We start from the raw sequence: 19,263 nt of genomic DNA on the forward strand, positions 1-19,263 counted from the left end.
CAGCCCCTCCTGGACTCTTGACCAGGTAGCAGGTGACATTTCAGATCTCACATGTGCTGCCTCAAATCTATACTTTCCAGAAATTGTTTTTCAAATAGTTCCTATGTGGTGGGCATATTCAGAGCTGAAAATGTGACAGATGAGGTCCCTACCTTCTTGGTTAGAGAGTTGGGCAATGAAGAAGTAAACAAACTGTTAGAAAGGTATATATGTATACTGATAAGGGCTAGGATGAAATAAAGCAGGGTAAATGGGATGGAGCGTGACAGGGTGTATTTTAGACAGGGTAGTCAAGGAGGGCTTCTTGGAGGAGGGGGCATTTGGACAGAAATCTGAGTGATGAGAAACCAGCTCTGTTAGAGGGCATTCCAGATGGAGGGACCAGTAAGGGCAAAGGCTGTGAGATGAGAATGAACTTGGTATACCAGGGAGCAGAGTGAGTAAGAGGGAGAGCATCAGGAGAGGTGGGAAGGGCCGACAGAGCTAGGTAATGTCAGGTCTTGTTTGACCTTAGTACATTGGAGAATTTTAAGTAGAAGGTGGGGAGGCGGCTAGGGGATATATTTTTGGGAAGGTGGGGGGAGTTAAAGAAAAGTTTTTTTTTTTATTGTGCTAATATTCACATATCATAAAATTCACCATGTTCACTTTTTTGAAAGTGTACAGTTCAGTGGTTAATATATTCACAGTGTTGTGCAACCATCACCACTCTTCTAATTCTAGCACATTTTCATCACCCCAAAAAGAAACCCTGACTTGCTACAAAGTGGATGAATCCTGAAGACATCATGTTGCATGAAATAAGCTGACACAAAAGTATGCATATTATAGGCTATCACTCTGTGAAATACTTAGAATAAAATTCATAGAGACAGTAAATTGTAGGTTACTAGGGGTGTTCTTGCTTAACGGGGACACAATTTTCTATTTTGGGTGATGAAAAAGTTTCGGTAATGGACGATGGTGACAGTAGCAGGCTGTTGTGACTGTAATTAATATCATTGTATTGCACATGTGGAAGTGGTTAAAATGGGAAATTCTGTGTTGTAGAAACGTTACCGCAGTAAAAATGAAAACAAAAACAAAAACAGCAAAGACACCCTGACCCTACCAGTTCCCCCCTCCCCTCATCTACTTTCTGTCCCTGTAGATTTGTCCACTTTGGGTATTTCCTATGAATGGGATCATACAGTATGTAGAATGATGAGCACCCTTTAAGTCAGGTCTTGGCATAGGCAGTTTGATTTGGTGCCTCAAATCCCGACCCGCCTTCAATGTTGTACAGCCCTGGTTTGAAGCCCATTTCTGCTACTTCCAGCGAGGTTTGGGGCCAGCTACTTAGCCTGTCCCGAATCTCAGTTTCCTCATATGCAAAATGGAGGTCATAACAGAATCTGCCTCGAAGAAGGATTATATAAGAGCAGGAATTGAATGAATGCCTAGCATTGTGCGGGATCATGAATTATTTATTATAAGGGCAGAGCGTGGACCTGATGAGAGCCTCTGGAGGAGCAGGGATTAAGGCTGGATTCTCAAATCAGGCAACAGCACAACCTCTATACCTGCGGCTTTCCTGAAATGAAAAAAAAAGGGCAAGTGCTGCCTGCCAGACCCGATGAGAAACGTGCGTCTTTTGTCGTTCTCTTGTACTCTGACGTGTTCAGTCTGCCCCTGTTCCTCCAGTCGCATTCTCCTCATCGTGGACGCGGCGGGATCCAATTAGACTGTCTCTGATGCCCTTGCCAGCGCATGAAAAGTCTAGAACGGCCAAGCGGGAGCAGTGACACTGGTCTGGTACCTCTCACGGCATTTCCGTCATGATCAAATGGAATGAGGAACATTGAAGTGCTTTGTGAAGGTTTAGCGTGCTCTGAAAACTCGGGGGACGCCTGCTTTGCTGTTAGCACGAGGTGCTATGATGTCCATTTTTGGCTCTGAGAGTGCCCACGGGCTTCCAGCGGGATGATGGGGCACATCTGTCAGAAAGCACACATGAGAGAAGCTCAGCTGAAGCTGTCCTGAGCAGGGCAGGCTGATGCAGTCAGCCCGGGGTGGAACCTCCAGCCACATCTATATCTAAAAAGTTGACTCGGGTTTTCTCCTTTCTGCTTATCTCTCCTGCTTCCTCTTACTGCCACATTCTCAGGCAGGCTTCTCCCAGGTGGTGGCAAAAGGAACCCCCAGGAGCTCCAGGCTTCCAGCAAATGTGCCTGGAATGGCTCTGATAGGCTTAATGTACCCCACCCCCGGAGCTGGTGGCAGGGGGCGGGGTTGTCCAGCAGAATCATGGACGGAGGGTGGGGAAAGTTATGCACCCTGGTTGCCGGGAGACGCAAACATGCCCTCTGTTGTGCTTTCTGGACAGATGCGGTGGGAAGGCTGGACTAACTGGTATAGAATCTCAGCCTTCTTCCAGCTTCTGTATCTTTTCGTCCCAGCCACTGTATCTTCAGAGGGGGCTGCCTGAGAAGGAGGGTGGTGCACGGCCAGCCACCTGAGCCACAACTTGGGGACACAGACTCTTTTCTCCTGTCTTAAAACCATACTTTTCCTTAAGTGCTACTGTGTTCTAGCTCACTGTCTTTAAAAAACCACAGCATTTTCCATTTCTCTTACACCGCACACTTACAAAAAAACTTTATTGAAGTGCAATATTCATACAATAACTCTACAGCTCAGTTAAAAAAAAAGCTGAACACACTGAGGTGGCCAGTACCCCCAAATCCTCACTACCTTCCACAGTTATCCTGACTTCTCATAGTGTGGATGGGTTTAACCTCTTTTTGTCCTTTATATTCACACAACTCTCTGTTTGAGATTCGTCCATACTGTTGCGTGTAGTTAAAAGTATCATCATTTTTGTTGTCATATTGTTTTACACTATTTATCCATTCTATGATCGATGGACTTTTGTGTAGTAGCTGGTTTAAGGCTGTATCGGGCTGCTATGAACATTTGAAGAGATGACTTTTGGTGAACTTGTGGATGCATTTCTGTTGGGCATTTGCTTAGGAGTGGAATTGCTGGGAAAGAGGGTGTGTGCATTTGTTCAGTGTTAGTAAATACTGTCAATCAGTCATCCACAGGGGTTGTTCTGATTCACAGCTGCACCCATAGCATGCGAATGTTCCGATAGTTCCACAAATACTTGATATTTTCCATCCTTTTCGTTTTAGCTGTGATGCCGTGCTCTTGGGAGTTTGGCAGTGTCTTGTTATTTTAATGAAGTTCAATTCCATTTCATATGTCTACTGGCTAATTGGATATTCTCCTTTGTGGAATAGCTGATCAAGTAGTCTCCATTATTTTAAATACTTGCCTCTTAATGATCTTTTTATATATATTAGATTCTTTATATATTCAACATATGAATCCTTTGTTGAAAATATATATATTTATATTTATTATATTCTCCCTCTTTGTGGGGTGCCTTTTCATACTTTTTATGGTATATTTGAATGAACAGAATCTCTTAATTTTAATACAGACTATTTAGCTCTTTTTTTACTCATTAGTTCTTTTTGTGTTTGCTTAAAAAATGTTTGTCTACTCCAAGATCATGAAGATGTTCATATGTTTTCTCAAAAAGGTTTGTTTTAACTCTCGCATTTAGAGCTACAGTTCATCTGGAATTGATTTTTGTGTTTGATGTGAGAGAGGGGTCAAGATTTTTCCCCCCATATGGATATCCAGTTGATCCAGCAACGTTTATTGAAAATGACACCCTCTCCCTGCTGCATTGCAGTGTTGTCTTTGTCATAAACTGGATGACTGCATGTGTGTGTGTCTCCATCTGGACACTCTAATCTGTTCCAGTGGTCAGTTTGTCTTTCCTGTGTCAATGCCACACTGTGTTAATTAACTTTGCAATAGGTCTGCTAACTGATAAAGCCCTCCAGCTTTGTTCTTTTTCAGAATTGCTTTGGTTTGACATCCTTTGTGTTTCCACGTGAATTTCTGCATCAGCTCATAATTTTTTTGAAGCGCTACTATGATTTTGATTGGGATTGTGTATGATTCTGTAGATTAATTGGAGAAACTGACATTTTTAGAACATTGAGTTTTCTAATCCATGAACATGGCATGTTTTTCCTCCATTTATTTGTAGTTTCTGTGGTAGAGGACTTGCATATCTTGGTGGATTTATTCCTAGGTATTTTATTTATTTTTTTGTTATCGTTACTATTGTAAAGGGTGTCCTTTTTTTTTTGCATGGGCAGGCACCGGGAATTGAACCCATGGCAGGCGAAAACTCCGCCCGCTGAGCCACCTTGGCCCACCCAAGGCTGTCCTTTTAAGTTAAATAATCATGTTAGCTTCTACTAATATTTTATTTCTTCGTTTCTACTCTTTGTACCTTTTATTTATTTCCTTTGCCTTGTTGCACTGGTTGAGAGCTCCACTCATGGGGTGCTTTAAAAAACAACTTGTTTTTAATTGTGGTAAAATATACATAACATAAAAATAACTTTATCTAAGTGAATAGTTCTTTAATACTACAATGCTGTGTAACTTTCACCACTATTCACTTTTACTCACCTCCTCCCCACCTCTGGTAACTACTATTCTGATCTCTGCCTCTATGAATTTGCTTATTCTCAGTATTTCATATATGAGAAATCATAAAATATCTGTCCTTTTGTGTCTGGCTTATTTCACTCAACATGTTATCTTTGAGGTTCACCCGTGTTGGACATGTACTAGCACTAGACTTCTTTTGATGGCTGAATAGTATTCCATTGAATGATATACCACGTTTTGTTTATCTATTCCTTGGGTGATGGACACTCAGCTTGCTTCCATCTTTTGAATATTGTGAAAATATTGGTGTCCAAATATTTGACCAAATCCCTGCTCCAATCTTACCTAGAAGTGGAATTCCCAGGTCATATGGTAGTTTTATGTTTAACTTTCTAACGAATTGCCAAACTTTTCCACAATGCCTGTATCATTTTCCATTCCCACCAGTAATGTATGAGGGTTCGTATTTCTGCACATCTTTGCCAGTGCTTGTTAAGTTTTTTTGGTAATAGTCTTCCTAGTGGGTTTGAAGTGGTATCTCGTAGTTTTTTGTTGTTGTTGTTCATTGCTGCCTTTTTTCCCCCCCTGTATGGGCAGGCACTGGGACTCGAACCCTGGTCTCCTGCATGGCAGGTAAGAATTCTGCCACTGAGCCACTGTTGCACCGCCCTCATTGTAGTTTTAATTTGCATTTTTCTAGTGGTGGCTAATGATGTTGAGCATCTTTTCATATACTTACTGGCCATTTGAATATCTTTGTTGAAATTCTATTCAAATCCTTCGCCCATTTATTAATGGGGTTGTTTGGTTTTTTTTATAAAAGTTCTTTATGTATTCTGGATGTCAAACCCTTATTGGATATATGGTTTCTGCATATTTCATACATTCCGTAGGTTGCCCATTCACTTTTGTGATACAAAAGTTTTTGATTTTGATGAAGTCCATCTTATCTGGTTTTTTTTCTTGTGCTTTTGGTCTAAAATCTAACTAAAAAATCCAGTGCCTACTACAAGGTCCTAAAGATATTTGTTTTCTTAGAACAGTTTTATAGTAATAGCTCTTCTGTATAGGCCGCTGAATCATTTTGAATTGTTTTTTTTGTATATAGTGAGATGTAGAGGTCAATATTCATTCTTTTGGATGTGGATTTCTAGTTGTCCCAGAACTGTTTGTCAGAGACTGTTATATCCCCATTGGACTTATCACCTTGTTGAAAGTTAATGGTCGTGGATATGTAGATTAATCCCTGAACTCTCAATTCAGTTTCACTGGTTTAGGTGTCTATCCTTATGCCAGTATGAACTCTTTCAATTACCATCATTTTGTAGCGAGTTTTGAAATCAGGAAGTGTGAATCCTCCAACTTTGTTCTTTCTCAAGATGGGGTTGGTTTTGGCTATTTGGGACCCCTTGTGATTTCTTATGAATTTGAGGACCAGTTTTTCCATTTCTGCAAAAAAGGCTACTAGAATTTTGATAGGGACTGCATTAAATTTTGACAAGGCAGTATTGACATCTTAACAATATTAAGCCTTGTAGTACATGAGCACAGGATGTCTTTTCATGTATTTGGTCTTAATTTCTTTCAGCAATGTTTTATACTTTTCAGTGTACAAATTTTTTACCTTCTTTTTAAATTTCTCTCTACGTAGTTTATTCTTTTGGATGCTTATCGTAAATGGAATTGCTTTCTTGGTTTCCTTTTCAGATTGTTCATTACTGGTATATTGAAACCCAACTGACTCTGCGTATACTGCTTTATATGCTGTGACTTTGCTAAATTTGTTTATTAGTTCTGGTAGCTTTCTTATTGATTCTTTGAGATTATTTCTGTATAGGACTTTGTCATCTGCAAATAGAATAATTTGATTTCTTCCTTTCCAACTTGGTTTTCCTTTATTTCTATCTCTTTCCTGATTGGTTAAAACTTCCAGGACAGTATTGAATAACCATGGTGACTGGGCATCCCTGTCTTGTTACTTATCTTAGAAGGAAAGCTTTCAGTCTTTTACTGCTGTGTGTGATATTTGCTGTGAGTTCCTCATAAACTCCCTTTGTCACGTTGAGAAAGTTCCCTTTTATTTCTACTCTTCTGATTGTTTTTGTGATGATGGGATGTTGGAACTTTTCAAAGTACACTTTTAGAAGCTCTTTCACTTTCTTTATTCCTTTTGATACTTACAAAACCTGTAAAGCCGGGAGAAAGAATGTTGTTTTTCCCATAAACTTTTTATTTTGAAAAATTTCAAACCTGAAATGAAAATTCCATATGTACTTTACCTAGATTCACTGGTTGTTAACATTTTTCCACGTTTATTTTTCTACACACATACACACTGAAACACACATTTAAAAATGTATTTATTTAAGAATTTTTATTGTGGTAACCTATACAACACAAAATTTCCCTTTTCAACCCCTTTGATGTGTACAATTCAGTGATATTCGGTACATTCACAATCATGTGTTATCATCGCCACCATCCATTGCCAGTACTGTTTCATCACCCCAAACAGAAGCTATGTCCCCCATTAAGGAATCCCCATTCCCTTCCCCCCAGCCCCTAGGAATCTGTAATCTATTTTCTGTCTCTTTGAATTTGCCTATTCTAGATATTTCATGGAAGTGGAATCATGCAATATTTGTTCTTTTGTGCCTGGTTTATTTCATTCGACATGCTGTTTTCAAGGTCTACCCATGTTGTACCGTATATCAGAACTTCATTCCTCGTCATGGCTAAATAGCATTTTAAACACATGTATAATTTTTTTATTGTGGTAAGATATATATATAACATAAAATTTGCCACTTTTAGCCATTTTTAAGTATAGTTCAATGGCATTAATTACTTGTACAGGGTTGTGCTACCTTCACCACCATCCGTTACCAAAACTTTTTCAAGATTTCAAACAGAAACTCTGAACCTATTAAGTAATAACCCCTCATTCTCCCCTTTCCCTGGCCCTAGGTTATCTCCAAACTACTTTCTGGCTCTAGAAGCAGGCTTATTTTAGATTTTTTGTATAAATGGAGTCATACGGAATTTGCCCTTCTGTGTCTGGCTTATTTCACTTATTCCATATAATGCTGTCACTCTTTATCCGTGTAGCATGTACACCGCTTCATTCTTTTCCACTGAATGAAGAGAATGAATTTTCCACTGTGATATTCCACTAATATTCCATTGTAGGGACAGACCACATTTTGTTTATGCATTCATCTGTTGACGGACATTTGGGCTGTTTCCACCTTTTGGCTGCTGTGCATAATGCTGCTAGGAATACTGGGGTACAGATACCTGTCCAGGTCGCTGCTTTCACTCCTTTTGGGTATAGACCTAGAAGTAGGGGTGCTGGGTCCTATGGTAATTCTATACTTAACTTTTTGAGGAACCACCAACCAGTTCTTCACAGTGGCTGCACTTTTATTTTCTGTTTTTGCATTTTATCTCCTTATTGCATTTCTTTCTATTGGAAGCACCCAAGCTCAGCAATGCTTTCTTTTTTTTTCTATGAATGTGAGATTTTATAAAAGTAACTTATGCAACTGTGGGGATGCATGAGTTCAAATTCTGTAGAGCAGGCTGTAAACTGGCAACTCCAATGAAGGTTTTTGATGAATTCTCCAGGGGAGGCTTGCTGACTGAAGGAGAGACGAAAGTTGTCTCTTCTGACTGCTGAAGTCCTCACTTCCCCTCTTAAAAGTCTTTGACTGATTGAATTAAATCCAACTGATTCTCTCATTGCAGAAGACACTCCCTTTAGTTGAGCGTAGATGTAATCAACCACAGATGCAATCAACTGACTAATGATTTAAGTCCACAAAATGTCCTCACAGTAATGGTTAGGCCATTGCTTGCTTGACCAGACAACTGGGCACCATCTCCTGGCCGAGGTGACGCATGGTCCTGACTGTCACAGCTCTCTACACTCCTGCTTCCAGAAGTCCTGAACCAACAAAGTAATGCCTTCTCTTCGCCTGGGGGGTGGTAACTGCTTTTGTTGAACAACCTGCCAGGTCTCCAGGAACTCTGGTGGTGTGCTCCGTGGTTATGGTTAGAATTTGTCATCGTGAGGGGCTGTACCTCCTCAGGTAGCATGGTGCTGGTGCCACAGGCAGCCAACATGTCGCTACCTTATGATGAACTCAGCAGTGAAACCACCATCACAAGCACCTGAAAAGGCTGAAGGACCCCTCTGCCCAAGGCATGTGCACTTCCCACCGTGGGTCACCACACCTGCCCCAAAGGTCCCCCATGCCGAGTTTGCTATGGCACCCTGCAGGGGCTTGAGATTACTGTCACCTGGGCAGTATCTAAGAGCCCCCGTGAAGGTCTGGATGCCTTTTTTCCCTTCTACCAGAAAGGAACATAGGGCTACTGAGTCCTGGCACAGACCTGGAGACCTTAGCCCCACTCCTAATCATTCTTTTTTGGACACGTCTAAAAAGACACAATTGGGAATTGTCTTCCTCACTGTCCTGGCCAGAGTGTAGGGAGGTCGGTCTTATCTACTGCTGCTCCTGCCCCCAGCACCGTTGGACTTGGTGCCAGCGGGAAATCTTAAATCTTTCCTGTCCTGTGAGCCCTCTTTCTCCTGCTCTTTTTTTTTATTGATATATATTATATATTCACATACTATGTAAGCATCCAAAGTGTACAATCAGTGATTCGCAATATCCTCATATAGCTGTGTACTTATTATCACAACTGACTTTTTTTCTTTTTTTGTGAAAAATAACACATATATGAAAAAGCAATACATTTCAAAGCACAGCACAATTAGTTGTAGAACAGATTTCAGAGTTTGGTATGGGTTGCAATTCCACAATTTTAGGTTTTACTTCTAGGGGCTCTAAGGTACTGGAGACTAAAAGAAGTATCAATTTAAGGAGTACAGCAGTCATATTCATTTGTTAAACCCTACCTTGTCTGTATAACTCCACCATCTCCTTTGATCTTTCTGTCCCACGCTTTAGGGGTATTTGCGTTATGCCCATTCTAATTTTTTCATGTTGGAAAGGGGCAGTCGATAATCTGGGGTAGGGAGATGGAACTAGCTGTTGTTATGGAGCAGTTGGGCCCTCTAGGTTTCAGGACTTATCTGATCCAAGGACCCATCTGGAGGTTGTAGGTTTCTGGAAAGTTACCCTAGTACACGGAAACAGCAATACTTTCTTTGGGCCCTCTTCATGAAAATCCCTTCATGAAAAACCACTTTGTTGGAAATTCACGATGCATCCGGTTAGAATAATCACCTGCCGTTCATGGGCTCTTTACCTTATGACCTCATTATGTTCTCACAAATAACATGTCAATTAGTTTCTATTGTCCACTTTTCTGGTTGGGGATCAGGGCCCCGGGAGACCCAGGCAGGGAGTAGGTGATAGAGCCAGGACTTGAACCCATTCCCGGCATGTCCGAAGCCCCCGCCTCCTCCTGCATTCATTCTCTGCTCACGGATTTACAGAGTCCGAGACTCAGTGGTAGTTTTGCGGGACATGGGCTCTGCCCTGGACAAGGCCGTGCTTAGTGGAAAGACTGTTCTCACTCCTTAGAAGTCAGAAGGGACTGAGCTGTACTCATCTTTTCTTTCTTTTTACTGAGGTGAAATTCCCAGAACGTAAACCACCATTTTCACAATTTAAAAGTGTAAAATTCCATGGTGTTTAGTACATTTACAGTGTCATGACGTCTGTCACGTTCCAAGACATTTTCAGTACCCCAAAAGGAAACTCCACACCCGTTAGCAGGCTTTGCCATTTCTCCCTCCTCTTGGGCTCTGGCAACCGCTAATCTGCTTTCTATCTCTATAGATTTATCTATTCTAGACTTTTCATTTAAATGAGATCATATAATCTGTGGCCTTTTCTGTCTGGCTTCTTTTGTTAAGCATAATGTTTTTAAGATTCATCTATGTATCAGTACTGAAGTCCCTTTTTTTATTGTGGATATATATATATAACACCCACACATATATAACAAAATTTTCCATTTTAAGCATTTTTAACTGTATAATTAGTTTCAAATGTTATTCTACCATAATACCTTCCATTTCTAAAACTTTGTCTTCACCCACTTCATACTTTTTTATGGCTGAATAATACCCAGTTACATGTATATGCCATGTTTTGTTTGTCCATTCATCCGTTGCTAGATATTTGGCTGCTTCCACCTTCTGGCAATTGTGAACAATTCTGTTGTGAACATTGGTGTGCAAGCATGTTTGAGATCCTGTTTTCAGTTTGTTTTGGCTGTATACCTAGTGGTGGGATTGTTTGGTTGTATGGTAAATGTTTAGCTTTTTTAGGAGACCCTAGAAGAGTTCTTAGAGTTCTTCTTGTCCTGTCTTCCCATTTCCCAGATGGGAAAACAGGCCTGGAGAGAAGAGAGTTGCTGAGGCAGTAAGATGACCCATCAGAGAGTAGCATTCTGCACATTTGGGTTCAGATCTCAGCAACTAGGAGAGGACGATGCTTCTAAGACCCAGAGGAAATGCAGGCTTGTGTGCGTTGGTTGGATGAGTTGGGTCCTGGCCCTGTTGAATTTGAGTTCAGGTGGGACAGGCACATGGGGCAGGTATCTGACAGGCAGAACAGTTAGAAATGAAGAAGGCAGAGGAAGGCATGTGGCGTCAGGGGAACTGAGGATCATGGGCCCCCAAGGAGACTTGGTGGGGGTTTCAGTTACATTCTCAGGTAAGTTTACTCTTCAAACTGAACACCTGCTTCACTGATTTGTTCTAACTTCCCTCTCCCCGAAGAGTACCAGCAAATCTTTATTGTGTTTGGAGCCTTGGGGAAACTGTACTTGCTTCTACCCATTATTTTCCTTAAGCAAATCAATCCTCTTTGGAAATGTGGTCAATAGCATCAGCTGCCATTGAGACCTTGAGGAGACTGGGACCTTTCCTGTATGATCTCTTCTGTTCTATTTCAAACTGTGCCCATTTTATAGATGAGAAAGCTGAGGCTCAGAGTGACCTGTCCAAGGTCAAAGAGCTGATATGTAAAAGAGGTGTACCAAGCCTGACCTGGAGATCATTCTTTTTTTTTTGCATGGGCAGGCACCGGGAATCGAACCCAGGATCTCTGGCATGGCAGGCGAGAACTCTGCCTGCTGAGCCACCGTGGCCTGCCCTGGAGATCATTCTCTTAACTTCTGCACAGTACTATGCCTAACTTAGTGTCACGTGACCCAGAAGTCATTGTCATTGTCACTGGCTTTGGTGTCTTTTTTTATTTTCTTGCCTGGTTGGGTTTAGCCCATAATTGTTCATCTGGGTTTGTGTCTTCTGTGTCCGTCTGTCTACGAAGCTTGAGTCTCTGGCACTGAATCTGCCTTTGGGGATAATGAAAAGGGGCATGGAGGTTGGGGACCCCAAAGATATGAATGCCTAGTGAAAACCCAGGAACCTCTTCTTCCGTGCTCTGATTTGACAAGGAGGAAACTGAGGCTTAGATCTGGTAAGAGACTTGTCCCAAGTTGTCCAGCAACTTGGTGTCAGCCCTGGGAATTGGCTCTCAGCGCTGGGCCCTCTCCTTTCCTTCACCCTTGTACTGTCGATTGTGGCCAGTGTTCATAAGAGGACCCTTGCTTTGAAGTCTACAAAGTGCTTTCAATATTTGTGACAGCTCCATAGGGTAGGTCTTTGTAGCTCCACTTTAAAGATAAGGAAACTGAGGCCCAGAGAGGTTGAGGGACATACTCAAGGCCTCACTGCGTGATTGAATCTGTGGCCAGTGGTCTTGCGAACACACCCTGCCTCTATGAGCCGGTTGAGGAGATCCGCCCAGGCAGCAGAGTCAAAACCAGTCCAGAGCCTTGAGGATGCTGGGAACATTCTGGGGCTGTGATGCAGGGCTGGGGGTGGGGTCCGTCCCCGCGGAAGCCTGGGCAGCCTGGCCAGCCTCCTGAGCCCTCGGCTCCTGGAGCTGACTGATGGAGCCTTCAAAGCAAGGGCCACGGATTCATTTCTGCAGCTGGAATTTGTCGGATGTGTGTGCAGCCTCTGAGCTCAGTGAACCAATGAGTCCCGGGCTGTGCCGGGGAGGGGATGAAGGGAGGAGATGGGGTGGAGGGAAGAGAGGGAGGGAGAGAGGGAGGCAGACTATTGACCTATTTGGGAACTCCAGGCCCCTCTCTGATGAGGAAAATTTCCCCTGTAACTTGTTGATTGCAGGGGCCCAGGAGTCCCGGCACTGTGGGTCCCTCACAGGCTACAAAAGGCAGCTTGTCCCTGTAAGCTGTGCTGGGGACGGCTGCTCCTGAGAGCCTGGAGGGCTGCAGTCCTTTCTTAGCGCTACTCTGTCCCTTCTGGGCACGCGCCTCCTCCCCCATGCTGAGCTTCCTGCTGCAAAACCGGCGCTGTACCCAGCCTGCTTTTGGCGCTGTACCCAGCCTGCTTTTGCCGAGTAGCGAGTAGCGGATCAGCCCTGAAACCTGAGAAGATGGAGTGCGTATTCTTAATCTCTGAGCTCGGGTTGAAAGGGACTGGCGGGCCCCAAATGTCCCCTGTGACCCCTTGGGTAAGCTTCTCCATCTCTTGTCCCCTCCTCCTGAGCCCTTCTGCTCACATTTAAGGGAAATGATCCAAGTACTCAGGACTAGAAATCAGTGTGTGGGCCCTGGAAAAGGCCCTGAAAATGACCTACCCAGTGGCTTTCTGGGGGAACTCCCAGGAACCCAGTTGTGAATCCTGCTACCTTCTGCTTCAGCTTGAGCTGCTTGTTTTTATTTATGTGTTTGGCTCCCATCAAAGCTTCTATTTGAAGAGAACATTCTGTGGCAAAGAAAATAAAAAGTTTAAAGGTCACCTCCTTCTTGTCTTTCTACCTGAGGCAATGTAGGCCTCCGGCGGCCCAGTGACTTGTCCAAGGGCGCGGCTGGTGAGCGTGGCTGGGGGCCGTGGCTGGGACCAGCATGCAGCGCAGGGCCCGGGCATCCTCGAGGCACCCACCTTTCATTCAGCAGGTTTAGCCCGGTGGCCTCCCTGGGGTCCGGCGGCCACCTGCCCCTCCCCCTGCCCCAGCCTGGTTCTTCATGGGATTGTGTCTCCAGTGGGGGCTGTGGGGGTGGGGTTCAATGTTAGGTGCCTGAGGAATTCCCTGGAAGAAGGGCTCCTTTTCCCTTTCTATCTGATTGGAATCATTCCTTACCTTGTATTCAAAATATTCAGAACTTCAGGTTCTTTGCCCAGACCTGCTCAGAGGCTCTGTGGCAAAGTGCTTTACAAACCCTCTCACGTACCAGGTGGACAGCATGGAAGGCTCTGTTTTTGCAAAAAATTCATTCATTGATTCATTTACTTATTTTGTAGAGCAGCAGGTTTACGGAAAAATCATATAGAATGTACAGAATTCACATCTACCTCTCTCACACATTCAGTCTTCCCTAGTGTTAACATTGTGCACAAGTGTGGCACCTTTCTTACAATTGATGAGTCAATATTATGATTATTAACCATAATCCACAGTTTAATTAGAGTTCATTCTGTGTTGTACTGTTCTGTTTTTTTTTTTCCTCTCTCCCTATGGTTTGTTTTTGTTTTAATTATTGTGGTGGCCAATGTACAACATAAACTTTCCCCTTTTCAACCACTCTTGACTATATCTTTAATATAATTTGTGTTAATTATATGCCCAACATTGTGTTACTATCACCACCATTTCTTACCAAAAAACTTCTCCAGGACCCAAGGTGGAAACTCTGCCCCTTTTACGGATTAACTCCCCCTGTGTGCCCTTGGTAACATGTATTCTAATTTCTCACTGTGACTTTGCATTTCCTACTTACGTCATATCAGTGGAATCATACGGTATTTGTCCTTTTGGTATTAGACTCTCTTAACTTCCTTAGGTCATCTACCCTCACCCGTAGTCTCCTGTTAAAAGGAAGACCCTCTACGTCTAGAAAGCTTCCGTTTCCTGAAGCTGTGGAATCGTAACAGAGTTGGGATTTTAATTTTTTCTACCTTTTTATTATAGAGAATCTTATATAGTAACAAAAGTACACTGAGAGTATTATGAGCTCCCTTGTACCCGTCACCCAGCCCCACACCTGTCAAAGTGTGCTCACCCTCATCTCATCCACACATCCCTATCTGCTTCCTCCTCCTGGAATAATTTGAAGCATATCCAGACCACATACCATTTCATCCATGAATTTTTTTAAGTTTTTGGCGTGTGGAGACTCCAGGAATCGAACCCGGGTCTCCCTCATGGCAGGCGAGAATTATTCCGCTGAGCTACTCTTGCACCGCACCATGAATTTTTTTAAAAGCACATAGTTCTGAGATGAATTTAAAAAGATATAAGCACAATACTCTCATCACACCTGATTTAAAAGAAATTAATTCCGTAGTATCACCAGATATCCAGGCTTATTTTCCAAACATCCAGCTGTCTCATATATCATAAATGTTCCTTTTCCTTCTCATGTTAACTTTGACAGCTTTTTGAGTCAGAATCTAAATAAGATCCATTCATTGTGACTGGTTGATATGCCTTTTTAAGCTGCTCCCTCCCCCCACTTTCTTCTTTTCTTTTTTTTTCGTGCATGGTCCAGGAATCAAACCCGGGTCTCCCTCAAGGCAGGTGAGCATTCTACCACTGAACCACCCATACACCCTAAGCCCTTTTTTAATTGCTGGGTTCCCCCTTCATCTTTCTCCAACCCAAAGAAACCAGGTTGTTTGACTTGTAGTTTTCCACTGTCTGGATATTGCCCATGGCATTCTCTTGGATTAGTTTAGTTCCTCTGTCCTCTCTATTTACTTTAAAGTGGTAGTTAGATCTCCTCTTGATCAGATTCAGATTTGGTCCCTGTCTCTCTCTGTTAGCCGCCATTGATGCTCAGTGCCAGACGCCTTTAGTTCAGTAGGAGCTGCCAAACGGTGATGGTTGAATTCAGGCATTCCTTTGTCATTTACTGGCTAGAATATATCTGTGGAGAGAAACTTCCCCTCACCTGCTGTTTGGTTCGGACGTGGCCCTTACCTCCAATGCTAGCAATTGCTTCCCCTAAAATCAGTCTGCCTCCCTTTGACTCATGCTGTCATTTCTGCTTTCACTGCTGCCGTTTGGGGACCTGAACCCAGCAGCATTGACTTGTTTGGTTACTGGAGCATTTGTCCCTGGTGGTCTTGGAGTCCAGGTATTAGGTGGAACTGCGTCTCTTTCCCTGCCCTACTCTGGGTCCCACTCTGACACCTCTCATGGTCTGCAGCTTCCAGGATACCCAGCTGGGGAGCTGGCTTAGCTGCCAGCACTCCAAGGAAGCTATTCTTAGAACCAAATGTCCCCGCCCTCAGCTCCTAATTCAGTCACTGGGGACTCCGTCACCCTTGTGCCACCTCCCCGTGCACCCCCATCGGCTCCAGTGGTTCTTCACGGCTCTGCCCTAGTCACAGGAAGGAACATGGCGAGTGCAGCCATGTCAGGTCTTGACCCCTTTCCATTGGAAGGTGGAGCAGGATGAGGTGGGGTCATCTGGGGACCTGCCTCTGTCCAGGAGTCAGGCCAGCACGGGGTCTGGGAAGCTGCAAAGGAGAGAGGGAAGTGGGGGTAACTTGGGAGCCCCAGGGATTGTCATGGGGGAACTCGAAGGCCTGGTTAGTGCTAAACATGTACAATCAGGCTTTCCCCACCCTGTGCTGACCATCCTACCATGTGCAATGACTGTTGTCCCAGGGCTCAGAACTGCAGGGTGTTTCCCGTGTTGGGGCTTTGTCTTCCCCTTGTGGCGACATCACACATACCCACCCACAGACAGAATCCCAGATCATTTCTTCTGTTCAGCCTTCGTTTATTTCTGAATCCATGTGTCACATTTGCTCGAGTTCCTTTATCAGTCCCACAGACTAGTTGGATTAAACAAATGGAAATTTATTATCTCACAGTTCTGGAGGCCAGACGTTCAAAATCAAGGTGTCGGTAGGGCCCTTCTTCCTCTGGAGGCCTTAGGGTTCAGGTGGTGGCTTGCCTGTAAGGCATCATGTTCCTTGGCCTGGGGCATAACTCAGTCTCTGCCTCCATCCTATGGCCATCTCTGTCTCTGTCTCTGTCTCATTGTGTGCAGATTTCCCCTCCTTAATAGGACATGATCATTTTGAATTAAGGGCTCCCCTAATCCAGGTTGGCCTCTTCTGAGTTAATAACATCTTGAAAGACTATTTAAAAATAGGTTACCATTTACAGACGTGGGGGCTAGGACTTGAACGTGTCTTTTGGGAGTAAACAATTCAATCCGTAACAACAGCATCCAACAGTCAATTATTCATTCAACAAACATTTCCTGAGCTCCTGCAACGTGCTAGGTCTTATCCTTGGGATGGAGTAACAAGGAAGACAGACAATGCTCTTGTTCTCATGGTGCTTACAGATAGTATGGGAGAAAGACAAGGAACAAGTGGACAGATACAGCATTTAAGGTGAAATAGCATGATATCATCTTTGTATGACATTTTTCTCTTTGTGAGGCTACTGGGTCTGCTCTGCAATTTTTTTTTTCTATGCTGTATGGTGAGGGTTGCATTTCATTCTTTTTCCATGTGAGTGTCCTGTTATTGTAACACCATTTGTTGAATTTTTTGAGGGGGGAAAGGAGGAAGTGTATGGGCGGGAATCAAACCCGGGTCTCCCACATGGCAGGTACAAATTTTACCCCTGAACTTCCCGTGCACCCCCTGCTGTTCAGTTTTATTGTGGATGTGTGCTCTATACCAGGCCTCTGGGTGACATTTATGGGACCATGCCGGTTTACCAGGTCATTCTCCCATCAGCTCTCAAGGTTGGTGGAAGCTAGAAGCCAGTTAATAGAATTGTGGGAGCCACGCTTGGACCCAGAGGGAACCAAATGCTGGCCAGAGCCTTCTCTGTGGCCAGCACTTCATGTGGGTGGGCTCAGCTGATCTCACACTGTCCTTTGAGGTAGGCAGTCTCAGCTCTTTGACAGAGAGGGAAACTGGGGTACTTACCTAAAGAGCTGATGCTCTTAAGACCAGAACTTGAAACTTCTGAATGCTTTGAACCATTTGTGTGTGTGTGTGTGTGTGTGTGTGTGTGTGTGAAATGTATTGCATTCACAGCACAATTTAAGGAAAAACAATAAAATGAACACTCACCGCCCAGCTATGGAGTGGTGGAAAAGTTTCAGTAATGGGTGGAGGTGGCGGTGGCACAACATTGCACAAGTAATTCGACCACTGAATGGTACACTTGCAAGTGGGAAAGTGGGAAATTTTATGGTGCATGAGTGTTACCATAAAGTGTTTTTTTTTTTTTTAAATCTCAGTTCCTTAGAAGCTCTAGTGTGACCCTCCCTACCCCAGAGGGACCAGTGTCCTTATATTAGTTTCTCGTGACTGCTGTAGTAATGACCACAACTGGGTGCCTTAAAATAACAGAAATTTATTCTGTCCCAGTTCTGGGGGTCAGAATCCAAAATGAAGGTGCGGGCAGGGTTGGTTCCTTCTGGAGTCTCAGAGGGAGAGTCCAGTACCTGTCTCTGTGCTGGCTACAGGTGTTGCCGTCCACCCTTGGCGCTCCTTGGCATTCCTTTGCAGCTTCCCTCCAGTCTCTGCCTCCACCTTCATGTGGCCTCCTCCTCCCGCATCTGCACCTGAAACCTCCCTCGGCCTTTTTCTTATAAGGACACCTGTCATTGGATTTAGGGCCCATCCTTAATCCGAATCCAGATGGTCTCGCTGAGAGGTCCTTACTTTAAGTACATACGCAGAGACCCTTTTCCAAGTTAGGTCATGTCCACAGGTTCCCGGTGAGCGTATCTGTTGGGGCTCACCATTCCACCCACCTCAGGCCTGAAGAGGGTTCATATTTCTTTGCCTTTCATTACAGTTTACCTGCTCTACCTGCATGCCTGAGCTGTAGGTCGCACTGTGAAAAACTGAGCACCAGCTCATGCCTAGCTGGGGGAGGGAAGGGCTTTGTACCAGTGAGTGGAGCTTTCTGGAAAACTGTGTGTGGCCTAAGTTCTTGAGCTTAGTTCTTGAGGAGAGGGAAGATTCACACGCAAGAAACAATTTGGAAAAGAAAAAGAGAGAGATCAGAAGAAACAAAATAGTTGCTTTTGTCAGAGTGAAGGATTGTATGGGAGTTAGCAGTAATATCTCGCATTTCTGTATATCTGGTATTTACGTTTTGTCATCTTAAAAGAGAGACTTATTTGAAAGCAAAGATACTTTAAGGAAAGCCAGCTCTGTTGGTCATTTTATGCCTGCTTATGGCTTTATTTAATACGAGTTTTATTGACATACAAGTTATGCACCATACATTTCAATAGCTTAAATTCACAGTTGTGCAAACATCACCACTGTCCATTTTAGGACATTTTCATCGCCCTCCCTAACCCTCCCCACCCCATACTCATTAGCAGTCCTGATCATGTTTTAAAGTTCTCAGGGGTCAGTCCTTGGGGCTGCCTGGCTGAGATGTAACTTGCAATGACTTTGGGCAGGTCCCTGGCCTTCCCTCTGCCCCACCTTCTCCGCCCATAATAAAAGGTGAAATTTGCCGACTATGTGCATTGTTTCATTTAAGCCTCAGGATGACTCCAAGGACTGGGTATTACTTTTACCCTCATATCACAGATGAAGAAACTGATACTCTGAGAAGCTGGGCGACCCCAGGCACCTGTGGGAGAGTGACCCAGGTGGGGTTTGAACTGACGTTGTCTGAGTCAGTGCATCAGCCCTGCATTTTGCAGGTGGGGGCAGCTGAGCTCCAG

At 43.8% G+C, this 19,263-nt stretch overlaps 1 protein-coding gene across 13 annotated transcripts in view; it reads left to right on the forward strand.

Moving 5' to 3' along the window:
- Nucleotides 1–19,263, forward strand: part of KDM2B (lysine demethylase 2B) — a 121,652-nt gene that overhangs the window by 6,162 nt on the left and 96,227 nt on the right. The gene's annotated exons all lie outside the window — the stretch shown is intronic.

Source organism: Tamandua tetradactyla, chromosome 5, assembly GCF_023851605.1.
Source record: "Tamandua tetradactyla isolate mTamTet1 chromosome 5, mTamTet1.pri, whole genome shotgun sequence".
Lineage (NCBI taxonomy): Eukaryota > Metazoa > Chordata > Mammalia > Pilosa > Myrmecophagidae > Tamandua > Tamandua tetradactyla.